Source organism: Petaurus breviceps, unplaced genomic scaffold, assembly GCF_028583685.1.
Source record: "Petaurus breviceps papuanus isolate PSGF00001 unplaced genomic scaffold, PetGlider_PUasm1.0 90743, whole genome shotgun sequence".
NCBI lineage: Eukaryota > Metazoa > Chordata > Mammalia > Diprotodontia > Petauridae > Petaurus > Petaurus breviceps.
The window spans coordinates 7,653,718-7,665,951 of record NW_027187332.1 but is presented as its reverse complement, the minus strand read 5'-3'; positions in this window follow the sequence as shown (position 1 = coordinate 7,665,951).

Sequence of the window (12,234 nt, the reverse complement as noted above, 5' to 3'; positions counted from 1 at the left end):
TTCCCAAATACTTTTTGATCTCTTCCATGGCCTGAGAACAATTCATATTTTTCTCAGAGGTTTTGCATGTTGGAACTTTAACTTTGTTATCTTCATCTAAGTGAGTTTTGATCTTCATTGTCACCATAGTTACTTTCCATGGTCAGGCATTTTTTTCGGTTGTTTCTTCACTTTTCCAGTCTATTTCTTGACTTTTAATTCTTTGTTAAAGTTGGACTCTGCTTCCATGGTGGAGGGCACAGTGTCCCAAACTTTAGGAATTTTTTGTAGCTTTTGTTTCAGAGGTGCTTCTCGATACTTGTAAGTTTTTAGTTCTTTCAAGGAGTTATGATCTAAGGAGAGGTGTGTTTTCTGTTCTCTTGAACTGTGGTCTGGTCTGTGAATGACCACAAGCACCCTTTTCTATCCTGGAACTGTGGTGATGGTACCTGTTCCATTATGACTGCAAGCTCTGTTGTGCTAGATAGTGCTCCTTGTTAACCAGGGACTGCCACACAAAACTTGAATCAGATCTGAGTACAGACAAAGCAACAGAGTACTGTTTCCAGTGACTCAAAGAGGCCCCTGTAATCTCCTTCTAATCAGTTATTCAACTGCCATACTGTCTGTGGCTTGAGAGCTCCAGAAGTAGCTGAAGCTGCTACTGATTCAGTGGCTCCCATGGTGTGCTACTGGTCTTATGGAGCCTAGTCTGCACTGACTCAGCCTTTGCTAGACAGTGTTCCACTGTCATCTAAGAGTGACTGACTTTTTTTTTATTAAAAGCAATTAGGGTTAAGTAACTTAATCAAGGTTACATGGCCAGTTATTTTTCCATGGGTGTTAAGTATGTGAGGCCAGAACTGATCCCGGGTCCTCCTGACTCTGGGGCTGGCATTCTTACTCACTGTGCCACCTAGCTGCCCCAAATAGTAGTGAATCTTTTTTTTTTTTTGCTTTTTTTTTGGAGGGCAATTGGGGTTAAGTGACTTGCCCAGAGTAACAGGGTTAGTAAGTGTGTTAAGTGTCTGAGGCTGGATTTGAACTCAGGTCATCCTGACTCCAAGGGCCATGTTCTTTTCACTGTACCACCTAGCTGCCCCAGGGACTGACATTTCTTTCTGACCTTTTAAGGTGTCTTTCACTAGAAAATTATTTCATAAGAGAAGTTTCTGGAAGGATGGCAGAGTAAGTCAGAAAATTCCAAACTCTCAAGATTTTCTCCCACAAAAGAGATAAAATAGCACCTTAAGAGAAACAAAGTGCATGTAAAAATGAAAAATAATGGAGGCAGAACCGGAATCTTCCTGGGACAATTCAAGAAGATCAGAAGAAAAATCCAAGGGTAAGGTTTGGTCACTGTAAAGAGTAAATATATCCAAGCTTGGGTGTCCTAAAAAGTGACAAGGGCTAACCCTGGGGATAGATGCATTGGGAGCCTTCTCAGCCCCAGCAACCACAACTTTTAACCCCTGGCATAGTGAGTGGAGTTGGATGTCTGAGTTAGGGGAGATCAAGGCAACCTCTGTTGATAAGGAATGCCAGACCCAGGTATGCTGTGGAGAGCAGTGAGGATGAGAAGGAAATAGCACATGTCCAGTGAATGTAGAAGCAGAGGGGCAGAACACAGGTGGCTGTTGGCACTTACAGAGAGCTCGAGGTTTGACTTTGTTTCCAGGCTAGAGGGGAGAACTAAAGATCTGGGGCAAGAGACACCATCTCCCTTCCCCATTGCTAGAGGTGATTACAAAAATTAAGTTATTACTACAAAAATGCACAGGCAAAGGAAAAAAAATCCAACCATAGAAATTTATTATGGGAATAGAGAAGACAGGGGTTTATCTTCAGAGGTGGATACTGAAGCAAAGAAACCCTCTTCTACCCCAAAGAGTAACATCAAATGGTCACCTGACCAAAAGGAATCCATACAAGAACTTTAAAAAGACTTAAAAAAAAACAAATGACAGAGATGGAGAAAAAATATTAAAAAAAGAATAATGCAAGAAAAAAAGAAGCTTATGAAGAAAAAGTCAACCAATTAGAAAAGGAGATCTAGAATATTAAGGAAGAAAATGACACATTGAAAATTAGAATTGAGCAAGGTGAAGCCAGTGAAGGTCTAAAAGATCAAGAAAAAATTAAACAAAATATGAAGGATGAAAATATAGAATACAAAGTGAAACATAAGAAAAAACAACAACTGATATGGAGAACAGATCAAGAAGAGAAAACATAAAAATTATTGGACTACTTGAAAGTGCTGATCTAAAAAAGAATCTTGATATAACAATAAAAGAAAAATTAAAGACATTTGTCCTGAAGCTTTAGAACAAGAGGGCAGAGTAGAAATAGAAAAAAAAAAGGAAAATCACCTGCAAGTGATCCTAAAAGGGAAGCTCTGGATGTGTGACCTTGGGCAAGTCACTTAATCCCAATTTCCCTGCCCTCCACCCCTCCAAAAAGCAATAAAAGGAAAGAAAAAAGTAAAACCATTTAGCAAGAGCTAAAAAGAGTAATTATATTATACCAATGGGTGCAAGAGGACAAATTGATACAGAGTAATTAGATGGAGAGGAGGGCTGGTTGTTCTGTTACCCAGCTTTCAACAGGGATTGGTTTAAGAGGGAATAATACACACATACACACACACACACACACACACACGTGAGAGAGTGAGAGTGAGAGAGAGAGAGAGAGAGAGAGAGAGAGAGAGAGAGAGAGAGAGAGTGTATAAAAGTCTTCTAAATTCTGAAAATAAAATGGTAAGGAGATAGGAATGGGGGAGAGCACAAAGGAAGGATTTCAAGAGGGGAGGATAAGGGAACAAGTTATAGAGTATTTCAGAAGTGTATTTAAATATATGGGAATGGGAGGATCATGGAGGTATCCTTGTAAGGGGGTAGGCTAAGTAATAGGAGGGCAAAGTAGCAGGTAGGAGTAAAGTAGAACAGGCAGGAGGAAATTATTAAAATAATTCATATGCATAAACATAAAAACAAAGATCAGGAGTAGAATTTATTAGGGAAAGTACATATGTATATATTTATGTATATAAGCATATATATGTATGTAGTTATGTAAATATATTTATATGTGTGTACATTTGTACATGTATACATATGCATACACATGCATGCATGCATGCATGTAAAGTAATATATCTGCACTTAACTGTACCCTTCTGGGGGAATTATTTCTCCTTTTCCTTTTGTGGTTTCTGCCTCTTCAGTAATTGTTTTATGGCATTACATATGTTCAGAGGGGGTTTGGGATGAGCTTAGGTGAGTCACTGCCGTTTCGCCATCTTCTTGGCTCTACCCCCTCTTATAGATTCCTCAATGTGATTTGTCAGTATAACATTTGCCTTTCCATATCCTAAATATATATTTATCTATTTATCAGAATAATTTATTCCATCATTTTTTAAAAGCAATCAGGGTTAAGTAGCTTGCTCAAGGTTACATGGCCAGTTATTTCTGGGTGTGGTGCTAAGTATCTGAGCCCAGATTCGATCCCCAGGTCATCCCAACACTGGAGCCAGTGCTCTTACTCGCTGAGCCACCTGGCCACCCCATTTTTAACCACTACCGATACTGCTGGAAGAGTTAAAGAATCTGCCATAAACTAATATCAAAGTATGATCTATATGTAGTGAATAAACAGTCTAGCTAGAAGGAATTTTATGATTGAAACGGTGAAATTTTTCTCAGTAACTCTTATGTTTATCATATGTGAGATTTGGCAATACACTTTACATAGGTGATCTTATTTGAGCCTCCCTCCACTCATATGAAATAGGTTCTTAATAGCATCATTATTTAATTTTTAAAATGAGGCAACCTGGTATCCTTTATCAGCTAGTGAGCTTGGAGCTGTAAAAAGATCTGGATTCAAGTTTTGTTTCTGGTACTTTCTAGTTTACCCAGGGTAAGGCATTTAGTCTCTATCTGCCTCAAGTAGTTACCAATGTTACAAAATTGTAGTTACAATATATAGTTACAAAAGCATATGAAGTGAAATATAGATTTCAATCAGTTTATTCTTATAGAAATAATTTCCACTTTGGTAAATCTTTTCCTGACTGAAGTTGTAGTTTACATGGTTAGAAATGAGGAAAGTGAAACTTTAAGGATTATATGGTTTGCTTTACCAGCCATAGTTAGTACTTGAGGCAGAATACAAAGAGTACATATTACTTCAATTGTCAAGTCATTTATTGCATCTGGCCCCTTGATTATATTCCTTTAGTTACTATTTTTTTAAGATCCCTATCCTGATCACCTTTTCCTTTGACTACTTCAACAGGCTCTTAATTGATTTTCCTGACTAATATCTGTCTCTTCTCCAATCTATTCTCCACAGGTAACAAAATGATTTTCCTAACAAGATGATCTGATCTTGTCATTTTCTGTTCAATAAATTAAAGTGAATCAGTATTGTTTCTAAGATAAGATATAATCATCACTGTTAGCATTGGAGACTCTTCACAATCTCACTGTAACCTTAGTTTTCATTCCTATTATGTATTACTCATTTTCTCCAAGTTGATGGTCAAAAAAATTGATCTTCCTGTCATTCCTCACATTCTTCATCTTCAATCTCCATGCCTTTACATTGTCTATGCCCCATTACTGGAAGAAACTTTCACCTCATATCTGTGCTTTACAATCCAAAATTTCCTTCCAGACTCAGCACACTGATCTACATAAACATAGAAAAACTAATTTTAAAATAAAAAACAAATACTTTTAGAAATTTATTGAATGATGCTTTTTTAAAATATCTATTATTTTTTTTTTACTTTTTTTTTGGAGGGGTAATTGGGGTTAAGTTACTTGCCCAAGGTCACAAGGCTAGGTTTTTTTTTTGTATGTTAAGTGCCTGAGGTCAAATTTGAACTCCTGACTCCATGGTCAGCACTCTATTCACTGTTCCACTGAGCCACCCCCCAAAAATATCTATTTTTTAATGTAATATGAAAACATAAGAAGTTCATTAGAAAAGATGTTACACTTCTATGTAGAAATGGAAAAAAATCAAAAGTGATCTAGAAAATGTAAATCAATCCAAATAACCATTTGTAAGAGATTGCTCATTTGTTCTATGAAACATAAACCCTCATCACTTTGTTTTAACATTTAATGATCCCACTAGAAATGATATTAAATTGTGAAGTTTATTCAAGTTTTTGAAAGTTCCCTTCTTACTGCTATGACTCAGCTGTATTCTGGGATGAGAAACATTCCATTGAATAGAAACAAAGGAAAACCAAGCCCATATTTGCTGTTCATGTCTGTTCTGAACACTCATTATATAATTCTTATGCTCAGTTTGTAATCTCGAAAAGCTTATGCTTCTTGTCAGGCATGACCAAATACTTCTGTGCCAGAAGGGCAAAGAAAAAGGCAGAAATCAAGATGCTAACTATGCCACTCCTTCATTACCATCAATGCTTTTCTCTACCTCTGGTGTTGTGCTATTCAAAAGAAAGGCATAGGGGGCAGGTAGGTGGTGCAGTGAGTAAAGCGCTGGCCCTGGAGTCAGGAGGACCCGAGTTCGGTTCCAGTCTCAGACACTTAACACTCCCACAAAAAAACAAACAAAACACTATCTGTGTACCCTTGGGCAAGTTACTTAACCCCAATTGCCCTCTAAAAGGCAAAAAAAAAAAAAAAGGAAGTCATAGCATGAAGATTGTGGTTTTACTTCTTAGCAACAAGATCCCTATATCAATAGCTGATTATTATAATGAACTTTCCTAATGGGGATCTTATTATTATTGTCTTAGTATCATATTAATTTAAGCAATAAAATCAATGTAACATTGTATATAATCTTCACTAAGGCCCAATGTGCTGGTGATTAATATGCAGTTCACATCATCATATGATTTTCATAATGGTGTGCTTTTGTTTTCTTAGCAAAGAAGTAAATGCAGTGGCCTTTGCAATACATGTACTCATTAAATACTTGTTGAATACAATATCAAGTATGATTTATATTGAAATGTCCGATAAATACTAAGGTGTGTTACAGAGTTCCAAATAAAAAAGTTATAGAATTTCACAAAGGTAACCCAGACAAAATTGGGTTAATAAATATAATAATTATATATAATTATAATAACAATTATAATATATAATAATTATAATAATATATAATTGGGTAAAAGGGGATTTGTATTTTAAAGCCAGCTCTGTAAATTTGATTTTTAAAAAGCCAGTTATAATTCATTCTGCAAACTGGTAAATGTTCTCTTATTCTGGCATGGGTTTAGGTGTGACTCCAGATGGTGATAAAAGAGATGATTTGATTTTTCTGCCAGTGAAGGCCATCCCCATTTTGATGATGCAGTGTTCTTGGAAACCTCCACAGTAAGGCGGATCATCTTAAATCGGGCTTAACATTTGCTGTTGCATTCATCTGTTTAAACCTCAACAGAAACATTAAATGAGTGGGTAATGTAGTGAGAAGGGAAGTATGGGTTCTTAAGAGAGAGAGGCATATGAGGAAAGTTGTGAAATGCAAAGTAGCACAAAGCAAAGAACTACAATTAAAGTAAATCCGTGAAGGGAAATGCATTTTTCTAAAGGGAGTTTTCACTTTATTCTAGCACAAATGATACGTTCCCAGAAAAACCCCCCATTTTTTTACTCTTCATATTTTCTCCTTCTTGGTGATGACACAGATCCAATACATGTATGAACTCCCTCATACCCCAATTTATATTATATTTTGGGCCTCGGCTACTGTTAAAATATTATGTAGAACTAGATGGGCGGTTTGCCTCATATGGTTTCATGTTTATTCATACTAAAAGACGGTTTCATGAATAAAGCAATACAATAGACCACAGGACTTTGAACAATTAGATGTTAGATAGTATACAAATTCAATATATATTCATTTTTTAGGGTGTAGGTATTGGGACCAATCTGCACCCTGCCACTTATTGTGTATCCTTAGGTAAATTTGTTCCATGGTTTCTTCCTCTGTAAAGTGAGGGAATTGCACTAGATGATCTCTTAAGTTCCATTCTAGCTCTAAAGTTATGAGTGTGTAATATGATTCATAGATTCTTTGTTCTTTTTTCTCATTCCTGAAAGAAGATATAAAAGATTGTTCTAGTGAGCATTTTTCAAGAATGTTATGATAATATACTCTTTTTTGTTTGTTTTTTGGAGGGGGAAGGCAGGGCAATTGGAGTTAAGTGACTTGCCCATGTTCACACACCTAGTAAGTTTTAAGTGTCTGAGGACAAATTTGAACTCAGGTCCTCCTGACTCCAGGACTGGTGCTCTTTCATTGCACCACCAACCCTATGATTATATACTCTTAAAGGGCTGGGGATTTAACTTTTCTATATTTGTATATAGCATCAGTGCACTACCATCTGCTAAGAAATATTATGAGGCACCTAGATGACACAGTAGATAGAGAGTGATGGTCCTGGAGTCAGGGATACTTGAGTTTAAACATTCAATCAGATATTAGCTATGTGAACCAGTGGTCGACTCACTTAACCTCAGTTTCTTCAATTGTAATATGGGGATAATAATAACACTTGTGTCACAGGGTGGTTATGAGGATCAAATGAGATAATATTTTTTTCTTTTTTTTCTTTTTCAAGGGCAATTGGGGTTAAGCTACTTGCCCAAGGTCACATGGTTAGTTTGTGCTTTAAGTGTCTGAGGCAGGATTTGAACTCAGGTCCTCCTGACTCCAGGGCTGGTACTCTATTACCTGTGTGACCTAGCCACCCCAGAAATGAAATAATATTTGTAAAATGCTTAGAGCAGTGCTTGGCTTGTAATAGGCACTATTTAAATGTTAATTTATTACCTTTCCCCTCTTTGTTTCAGTTCAGATGCATTTTTTCTCCCCAACTTCTAATACTGTGTTCCTTAGTTCAGTGCTTAATTGAAGTCTAATGAAGTAATATTGAATAAAAATATAAATGTTTGTAGTTGTAAAACATTTTTCAATGTGTCTAAATATGACAATAATTAGCATTATAATAATTGTAGAAAATATCATTTATGTATTGAACATTCAAAATATACAAATGCATAGCAAATTTACTTTTAGCAGTTTGACATCCCTAGGTGGTACAAAATAAATCAGACTCTTAAGACATTCCTTACTAAGAAGAAAAAAAGATGTGATGCTGAGAAGTGAATTAAAAAGCAGCATTTCTAAAGAATCCCTGTTTTCATTTACTTCCATTATTAAACAAGATTGCATTCCTCCAAAACAAAAGCTTTCAAAAGGTAAAACGACCAATGTCTTTTTATAATTTTTCTAATTGTTAGTCTAAATAGGTTTGACCAACTAAGTATTCCACTAAGATATATACTATGAAACATTTTTCCTTTTGATCTATTCTCAATCAAGGAATTTTCCAGTGTTACCCCAATTTTTTTGAAGTATAAATTCTGAATAAATATGTAAAATTTCCCCTTCATGCATTACTTTCTATCACAATCAAATTATGCAAATTGATTTGCTCTAGAATGAAACATATATTGATTAAAGATCGAAACATATATTTGTGTTTTCTGCTACCTTTCAGACTGTCAGGAAGCTGTCATATATATTTACTTCTATTAACAGTCCTTCAGATTTATCACTTTTGAGCTCCTTGAGAGTGGGGATTGTCTTTTGCCTTTCTCTAGTGCTTAACAAAGTGTCTGACACATAGTATCTACTTATAGTAAATGCTTATTGACTTATCATTCAGATTTAATACTCCTTCAAGTATAAATACCTTGCTGTAATTAAAATGCCCCGGTATATCATCAATTCTATATTATGCAAACTGATCGAGGTAAGGTAGTGAAAAGTAATGGATGAAGTCATTGGAGTCAAAGAGACTTGTATTCAAAAACCTGTGCTTAACATCTGCCTATGACATGTAGTGCTAGCAGTAGCAGCAGCAGCAGCAGCAGTAGCAGTAGTAGCAGCAGCAGCAGCGATAGCAGTGTTAGTGGTGGTAGAGAAATAGAAACCATAACTGATAAAATATCAAAAAGATATTAATATTTAGCTTCCTATTAGAATGTCAACCATTCTCATTCTCAGCATTATCATAATAGCTAGAATTTTCATAGGCTTGATATTTTGCAAAATACTTTATATCCATTTTATGTGTGCAACGCAGTGCAAATTACATAATGTAATAACACTCCTGGGGAGCTCCCTAATACTCTAAGTGCAGCAAGCAGTTGTCAATCTGCACCAATGGAAAAGGTTTTCCCACTGAGAATTTTCCATAGGGATGAAATTGCAAGTTTACTCTACCTCAAACCCTTATTAAAAAGAAAGCAGTTGATAATATGGATAACCCAATATTCTTGCATGTTTGACTTAAGAAGGTGATTGTACATTTATTTATGTTTCATTTATTCCAAGATTGTTGTAATTGGAAGAGACCTTAGAGATCATCTAATTAACACCCTCCCCTATTTCATGGATAAAGGAACTGAGGTTTAGTGAGGTAGAGTGACTTGCCTGAGGACATAAAACTAATTATTAGCAGAGCTAGGATCATAATTTGATATAGATATTTCTGACATTCAGGGAACTCACTTAAAAGAAAACAAGGAAGCCAAACTGTGAAAACCTGATTCAGGATTTATAAAGTAGTTGTCCTGATCCCCATTTTTTGTTTCAATTGCCTCACTCCCATCCAATTTAACTTCTACCTATATTTCATATCACATAGGAAATAAGGCATTTTTGTCGGACTGATGCAGGTTTTTCCCTAGTTCAAGCTTTCCTTATAGCTGGGGAGTTTGTTTAGTTACAAAGAACTTTTCTATTTATAAATTAAACAATGGGAGTACAATAGGCTAGGAAGTTGTGCCATTAATCAGATTAGATGCTAATTATCAAAGAAATTAAGACAACTCCTATAACCCTAAGGGAGAATAATCTGTACTGAATATTCCAATATTCTTGAATGCCCTTTAAACAACTGACAATTTACAGATAACTTCAAAGGAATCAGCAAGAAATGAAATATTAGGCTATGCTAATGAGAAATGACCCCAGAATTTAGAAGAGACAGAAAAGAAGGCAAAACTTAGGTGTGTTGTACTTCACAGTAGGTTTTTCCAAAGGTAGTTTGCTTCAATTACAGAACCAATAGATGTCTTTATAAAGGTCCACCAGTAGGGCTCTCCCTTGCATTGTAATTGTGAAGAACAGTGCTGATTTTCTTTCTTTTTTTAAGGAATTAAAAAATTAACCCTAAATGTCAAACATTACAAAGTACTTCTGATGCAAACAATTGGTGCTTAGTAGTTTCCTATTGTTCCTTATTTGATAATTTTTAGTTTAATAGTTAATATTATAGCTAGATGATTTATCAAATTTTTTATGTGAACACTATAGAATAATATACAATAAATTCAAAGCCCAGTTTTAGTTCACTATGTATCATTGAAGAAAAATATGATGTTGATCACAAGCACATTATAGAAAGGATTCTAATTTATTTTAGACAACAGATATCTGAGCAAGAATTTATTGTAAGAATTAGAGATAAATATTTTTTTCTTTCATTTCATGCCAAATAAGTCCCTTTCAATCCCTCTAATTTCCAGGTACATGCTTTTCTACATGCAATTTTAACAGATGTAGCCCAGAAATATCACTATTTAGTAAAAATTATTAGATATGGGAATTGTTCCTTCTCAGCCCTAAATATGGTACCACATAATATGCACAAACCATAGACCACATAATTAGGATAACAAAACAGTATTATAAATAAATATTAAACACACATGGCAAAGATTCAAATTTAAGTCAAAAATTTTGAAAGGGTTTACCCTTTCATCTTGGTAGAAAGAATGAATCATTAACAATAATTTATTCTGATTTGTTTTAAAGTTTACAAAGTCCTACTCAAAAGGTAATTTAAAAATAACACTAGAATAAGAGGAAGTATTATCTAATGACTAAGAAATAGGATATAACAGGTTTACAGACAGGAATTGGAAGGTACACTTCAATTGGACACCCCCTTGTGGGAAAAAGAAAAAAGCATTAAAAAAAGTGACCCACAGGTATTTTTTCCACAATTGAAAAAAATTATAAATTATCTGAAAGAAAAATAATACAGTAACATCTTGATTTTTTTGGATAATACAAAATTCTTCCAGGAAATGAAATGCCAAGCAGATGGAGATAAAGTAAATTCTGGGAATAGGTGGAAAAGCGGCAGATGCGGTTTAATATAGCCAAACACAAGGTAATGAATTTAGAGAAAAAGAATCCACATAATAGAATTCATGAGAGTTATCATGGCATAATAGACAATCAGGAAGGTGTGGGTTCAAATGTTGCTTCTGACACATACTACCTTCTGTGACAGGGACAAATTACTTAACCTCTGCATTGATTTCCTTAAGTTCCTTAGAGCCTTAGATTGTACAGTGGTTAGAGAACTGGGCCTGGAATCAGAAATATCTGAGTTCAAGTCATACTTCAGACACTTATTAGCTATGTGACCCTGAGCAAGTCATTTAACCTGTCTGCCTCAGTTTTCTCAACTGCAAAATGAAAATAATAATAGCATCCACTTCCCAGGGTTGTTAGAAGGATCAAATGAGATATAATATTTGTAAAACACTGAGTACAATGCCTGGAATATGGTAGGTGCTTAATAAAGGTTTGTTTCCTTTCTTCTTTGTTCTCCGTGTCCCAGATAATACTCAAAATATGTTATATATGAACTTGCTGTCCAAATGTGTGTACTTCTCTGTGACTTACAATTTTAAAGAGTTGTCTGAGCAATGAGATTTTAAGTGACTTGTCCAATGTCACACAGCCAGAGTGTGTCAAAAGTAGGACAAACTGAGGTGTTCATGGCCAAGTGGTTTCAAGGACAATTCTTTATCTACTATACCTTGCTGCCTTTCTTGCTACTGTTATTGCTATGTAATTCTAACTGTATTGCATTATGGTTTGAAAATATAGTAGGTATTCTTTAAACTTTTTAGCATTTATGTAGAGTTTCTCTGTGATCTAGCATGTCATTCATTCTTATGAATGTTCCACTTGTACTTGAAAAGGTGATAGAAGATTAGTTTGTGACTTTTCAGAGTTGCAGAGTTGGCATACATGAGAGGGAGGATGGGAACCTAGGTTTTCCTGGTTCTAGTAATTTGTATAAGGCAACAATAACGTCATTTGAGAGAACAGTTTCTTATAACATGCTTCAATGCACATGATAAGCAAAAGCAAAAA